The 6762-nt window shown below is 45.4% G+C and overlaps 1 long non-coding RNA gene across 1 annotated transcript; it reads left to right on the forward strand.

The window, feature by feature from the left end:
- The first annotated feature begins 1221 nt into the window (after positions 1–1221).
- Positions 1222–3444, forward strand: LOC144288404 (uncharacterized). The gene is made up of 2 exons (XR_013356322.1): positions 1222–1885; positions 3007–3444. It is a non-coding gene; the product is annotated as an uncharacterized LOC144288404 (long non-coding RNA).
- Positions 3445–6762: the final 3318 nt, after the last annotated feature.

The following is a 6762-nucleotide window of genomic DNA, read 5'->3' on the forward strand; positions in this document are numbered from 1 at the left end:
CACCATTCTTCAACAGAGTAATAGAATTACTAGTCTCATCAATCAGAAAATAAAAAGAAATAAAAGCCATTCAAACTGGCAAAGAAGAAGTCAAAATCCCACTTGTCTCAGATGACACGACACTTTATGAGGAAAACACAAGAGTTTCCAAATTTGCTAGGACATGTACAGTAAATCAGCAATGTGGCAGGATAAAAAAATCAATGAACAGAAATCAGTTGTATTTATAGACACTAAACATGATAGAGAAGAAAGAGAAATTAAAGGTTGATCCTACTTAAAATTGCACCAGAAAACATAAAATACCTAGGAATAAACATAATGAAAGAAGTAAAGGATCTGTAACTAAAAACTACAGAACACCTATGAAAGAAATTGTGGAAGAGCAAACAGATGCATTAACATTCCATGTTCATGTATTCGAACAATCAATATTGTGAAAATGTCCATGCTACCCAGGGCCATGTTCACTTTCGAAGTAGTCCCTATCAAAATACCATAGACATTTTCCACAGAGCAGAAACGAATATTTCTAAGTTTTGGATGGAACCGGAAAAGACCCCAATTAGCCATAGGAATGTTGAAAAAGAAATCAAAAGCTGGTTCTATCACAATCTCTGGACTTCAGGCTGTATTTTGTCTAAGGCTTTTTCTGCATGTCATAGACAAAGCTGTCATCATCAAAATGTTATCGTACTGGCACTAAAACAGACACATTGATCGAGGAACGGAATAGAGAACCCAGAAATGGACCCTCAACTCTATGGTCAAGTAATCTTTGACAAAGCAGAAAAGAATATCTGCTGGAAAAACGACAGTCTCTCCAACAAATTGGACAGCCACATGCAGAAGAATGCAACTGGACCATTCTCTTACACCACACACAAAGATAAACTCAAATGGATGAAAGACCTAAAGGTGAAATAGCAATCCATCACAATCCTACAGGAAACCACAGGCAACAACCTCTTTGACCTTGGCCATAGCAACTTATGCAAGACATGTCTGTAAAGGCAAGGGAAACAAAAGCAAAACTAAACTATTGGGATGCCATGAAGATAAAAAGCAAAGGTAGCAGTCCATAAAACTAAGAAACAACCTACAAAACGGGAGAAGGCATTTGCAAATGACAGAATAGATAAAAGGCTAGTATCAAAGATCTACAAAGAACGTATGGAACTCAACACCGAAAACAAGTAATCAAGTGATGAAATGGGCATAAGACATGAACAGACATTTCTCCAAAGAAGACCTACACGTGGCCAACAAACACAAGAAATAATGCTCCCCTTCATTCATTATCAGGAAAATACAAATCAAAACAAACCCACAATGAGGGGATGAATGGATGTGCAAACATGCAGGTGGAGCCCAAAGTCTTGGCGAAAGGACTAGGGCAGGAGGGTGGTCCCGGGGCTTGCCATGGGCATGGGCAGAAAGCAGGGCAGACAAGCTGAGGGAGAGCAGGAAGATCTGTGGCTGAAGTTCCATCTCTGTTGTCACGGGCACCTGCGCGGTTGTCATGCTTTTATATCAACCCAGGTGCATCAGAGTGCCCCTCTGTGATGTCACCGCCATGCGCGGCCAATCACCCACGCTCCCGGAGGGGCCTGGTTCAGGTGGCCAATCACCATGCTGCTCAGGTGGCCAATGTCAGATGGCTTTCTCCTTGACCCTCCTGATATCGTTCCCTAGAGACAATTTTAAACGGAAAACAGAGTAGGAGGGGACAAGATGACAGAAGCCTAGGGTCCCCAAGTCACCTGTCCCCACAAAATTACCTAAATAACTTTTAAATCCTCCTGAAAAACTACAAATTCAGCCTGAGATTTAAAGAGAGAAAAGCTGGAATGCTACAGTGAGAAGAGTTCATGCTTCTATCACGGTAGGAAGAGGGGGCAGGGGAAGAAATAAAGAAACAAAAGGCATCCAAGTGGGAGGGGCCCCGCGAGGAGCTGGGCTAGGGCCACGGCGAGCGTCCCAAGGACAGGAAAGCCCCATCCTGGAGAAGCAGGGGTTTCATCAATCTTCCCGGGAGTTGGAGCAGGACCCCAGGAGGGGCGGGGATGCCCTCAGCCTCCCTGGGACACTAACAGACACCTGCGCCCCGGGCAGCGTGCGCCGAGCTCCCTAAGGGCTGCAGCGCGCACGGCGGGACCCGGAGCAGCTTGGAGGGGCTCGGGCGGCGGCTCCGCGGAGGGGGCTGCGGGGCGGGAGCAGCTGGTGGGGGGCTCAGAGGCGGCTCCGCAGAGGGGGCTGCAGGGCGGGAGCAGCTCGGGGGGGCTCGGGGGCGGCTCCGCGGAGGGGGCTGCGGGGCGGGAGCGCGAATCCAACAGCGCAGTCCCAGGAGCACAGGGCGCCGGGCACAGCCCAGGATCCAGCCTCCCCCCGGGACAGGCAGAGGCCGGGAGGGCCCAGGACAGCAAGGACGCTCCTGCCCCGAGCTGAGCAGATCAGCGGCCCCGCCCTGGAGCCTCCAGGCCCTGCAGACGGAGAGCTCCGGAGTTCCTGCGGGGGCTGACTCCAGGGCTCCAGAGCTGCTGCAGCCACTGGGGTTGTTCCTCCTGGGGCCTCACGGGGTAAACAACCCCCACTGAGCCTCACAGTGGCCTCACCATATAAACAGCTTCAACATCTTTCACTGAGCCCTGAAACAGGCAGGGGGCTGAGCAGCTCCCTCAAGTGCTAACACCTGAAAATCAGAACAGCAGGCCCCTCCCCCAGAAGACTAGCTAGATGGACAGGGAAAAAACAAATTATTGACCAACCAGCGCTGGAAAGTTCCAGGGGAAGTCGAGGAATTTACAGTATACAGAATCAGAGTGTACTCCCCCTTATTTTTTTTTTTTTGTTTTTTGTTTTTTGATTTCTGTTTGCTCCTTCCCCGTTTTTTTCTTTTTCTTTTTTCTTCTTCTTTTTGACTTTTTTCTCTTCTTTTTTAAGGTTTTTTTTAGTTTTTTTCTTTTTCTTTCCTTCTTTTATCTCTTTTTCTCCTTTCCCCAATAGAAATTGTTTTTGACAACTCTGCACTGAGCAAAATGACTAAAAGGAAAACCTCACCTCAAAAGAAAGAACCAGAAACAGTCCTCGCTCCCACAGAGTTACAAAATTTGGATTACAATTCAATGTCAGAAAGTCAGTTCAGAAGCACTATTATAAAGCTACTGGTGGCTCTAGAAAAAAAGTGTAAAAGACTCAAGAGACTTCATGACTGCAGAATTTAGATCTAATCAGGCAGAAATTAAAAATCAATTGAATGAGATGCAATCCAAACTAGAAGTCCTAATGACGAGGGTTAAGGAGCTGGAAGAATGAGTGAGTGACATAGAAGACAGGTTGATGGCAAGGGAGGAAGCAGAGGAAAAGAGAGAAAAACAAAAGACCATGAGGAAAGGTTAAGGGAAATAAATGACAGCCTAAGAAGGAAAAATCCACGTTTAAGGGGGGTTCCAGAGGATGCCGAAAGGAACAGAGGAACAGAAAGTGTATTTGAAGAAATCATAGCTGAGAACTTCCCTAACATGGGGAAGGAATCAGGCATGCAGATTCCTAAAACAATAAAAACCTCCCTAAAAACAATAAAAACCATTCAACACCCTGGTATTTCGTGGTGAAACTTCCAAATTCCAAAGTTAAAGAGAAGATCCTCAAAGCAGCAAGATACAAGGGATCCCTAAATTTTATGGGAAGAAGTAGTAGGTTAACAGCAGACCTCTCCACAGTGAACTGGATGGCCAGAAATGGCTGGCACGATATATTTTGGGACCTAAATGAGAAGAGTTCAATTTGCCAACATATAGCATTATCAACCATGGCTCATCACGTCAAGTGCCCCCCTCAGCGCACATCATCCAGTCACTCCAACGAGCCAGGCAACTCCATTTCCAGTACCCCTCGTTCGTTTCCAAGATATAGGAGTATCTCATATTCTGTCATCCTCAACTGATATTTTCATTCATTTTCTCTCCATTTCACTTTATTCCCTTTCACTATTTTTTATTATCCCAAATGAATGAGACCACATAATCATTGCCCTTCTCCGATTGACTATTTTCCCTCAGCATTATACCCTCCCGTTCCATCCACATTGAAGCATGTAGTCTTTGTCACTTCTTTTCTTTTCTTTTCTTTTCTTTTCTTTTCTTTTCTTTTCTTTTCTTTTCTTTTCTTTTCTTTTCTTTTCTTTTCTTTTCTTTCTTTTCTAACTTAACAAACATATTCAGAACATTTCATCCTAAAACAGAAGAATACACAGGCTTTTTGAGTGCATATGAAACATTTTCCAGCATAGATCACATACCAGGTCACAAATCAGACCTTAACAAGTACAAAAAGATGAAGACTATAAAATGCATATTTTCCAACCACAATGACATGAAACTTAAGGTCAACCACAAGAAAAAAAATTGGAAATGCCACTAATGAATGGGGGTTAAAGAATATCCTACTGTTCATAATGAATGGGTTACTCAGGAAATTGAAGTGTAAATTAAAAAATACATGGAAGGAAATGAAAATGAAAACATAAAGGTAATATTAAAAGATGTCTTTAGTGATCCTATAATTTTCACACATGCTCTTCTTAACCTCCATTATGGAGTTAATCCAATTTCTACCAGATATTTGGGATTAATCACCCACCAGCATAGTAACGTCTTTCCTTGCCTATTGATTCAGGGGCCTGCAGAGGTCAAAGTGCCCAGGCACCAGTTTCAATTTCCAGATCAGTGGGATTGTTTTTGTGTCTCTCTTTGAACCTGAGACCTCTAGGCCACCAGAATAATAAATCGTGGGAAAGAAAGTAAACATTTTGCAAGTAGATCGTGACAGGTTATAGTGAGTAATACCACTTCCAGTTTTAGTCCTCTATTCCTGCACCTGTGAATGTGAGCTATGGGAGAAACGACGTCATACATTAGAAGCTGACTTGGAATATATCTGCCCTCTGGAGAACCTTGTCCTACCCTGTAAGGAATTGCCACCTAGATGGCACTACAGCTGAATCTTTTATTTTTAATTTTTCTTAAATTTATTTTTTATTGGTGTTCAATTTGCCAACATATAGAATAATACCCAGTGCTTATCCCATCAAGTGCCCTTCTCAGTGCCCATCACCCAGTGACCCCCACCCCACGCCCACCTCCCTTTCTACTACCCCTATTTCGTTTCCCAGAGTTTGGAGTCTCTCATGTTCTGTTTCCCTTTATGATTTTTCTGACTGATTTTTATCTCATTTCCGCTTTATTCCCTTTCACTATGTTTTATATTCCCCAAATGAAGGAGATCATATGTTTGTCCTTATCTGATTGACCTATTTCACTAGGCATAATACCCTCCAGTTACAACCACGTTGAAGCAAATGATAGGTATTTGTCGTTTCTAATGGGTGATTGAATTCAAATTTTTAAAAAGTAAAAGTAAGAATAAAATATTTGTGTAAATTCAATGGGAAAACAAAGTCAAAATAATGAGAGACAAGGCTGTCGGCAAGATGGGGGAAGAGTAGGATTTGGAAATCACCTGTCCTCATCAACTTACCTAGATAACTTTCAAATCATCCTGAAACCCGACAAATTCGCCCTCTGATTTAAAGAGAGAATAGCTGGAAGGCTAAAGTGACAAGAGTTTGCGCTTCTCTCAAGGTAGGAACATGGAAAAATAAATAAGTAGACTCCAGTGGGGGAGAGCCTCCACGAGGAGCCAGGTGAGACCAGGCAGGAGAGACTCCAGGACGGGAAAGCCCAGACCAGGAGAATCAGGAACTTGACCAACCTTCCCGGATGGAAAGGCACTCACAGGGAACTCAGGCAGGATCCAAGGAGGGGCAGGGGAGCCCTCCAGGTTCCCGGGGTCACAAACATAGGAAATGGGGAGAGCTCCACAGACCGTGGACAGAGCTCCGAAAAGCGCTGGAGCGGGCACCCAGCGGGCCCCGGGAACATCTCAGGAGGCGGCTACGGCAGAGGATTGGCTAGGAGGGGAATGGGCGGCCACAGGAGAGCGATTCCAAGGCGCAGGCCCCGGATCCCAGGGCTGGGGGACACAGCAAGGATCCAGTGATGCCCTTGGGATATGCGGGGGCCGGGAGGACACAGGACAGCGAGGACACTCCTGCCACCGGGCACCCCCGAGCTGTGCAGGTCAGTGCCCCCCACACCCGCAGGATCCAGGCTCCCATGGACTGGGGTCTTCAGGAGTTACTGCAGGAGCTGACTCTAGGGCTGAAGAGCTGGCCGCCACCAGTGTTGTTGTTCCTCCCTAGGTCACAGTGTGCCTGGGACAGAGCCGGGCCACCAGGGAACATGGGTCTCACAGTATAAACAGCTCCTAGGTAGCCGTGCCCCTGGCAGGGGACGGGGCAGCTCCCCCGGGGCACACACCTGACAATCAGAAAAGAAGGCCCCTCCCCCAGAAGATCACCTGGAAGGAAACAGGAAGAGCAAGTTCTTGACCAAGCAGCACTGGAAAGCTCCAGGGGAAGTCGAGGGACTTACACTATATAGAATCAGAGGCTATCCCTCCTTGTTATTTTTTTTTTAATTTTGAAATATTTCTTTTTTCTTTTTTTCCTTCCTTTACCAGTACAATTTGTTTTTAGCCACCATGCACTGAGCAAAGTCCCTTGAAGGAAAAACTCACCCCAAAGAAACGATCAGAAACAGTCCTCTCTCCCACAGAATTACAGAAATTGGGTAACACTTCGATGTCAGAATGCCAATGCAGAAGCACAAAAATAAAGCTACTGGTGGCTCTGGAAAAAAG

This window comes from Canis aureus, chromosome 18 (genome assembly GCF_053574225.1).
Source record: "Canis aureus isolate CA01 chromosome 18, VMU_Caureus_v.1.0, whole genome shotgun sequence".
NCBI lineage: Eukaryota > Metazoa > Chordata > Mammalia > Carnivora > Canidae > Canis > Canis aureus.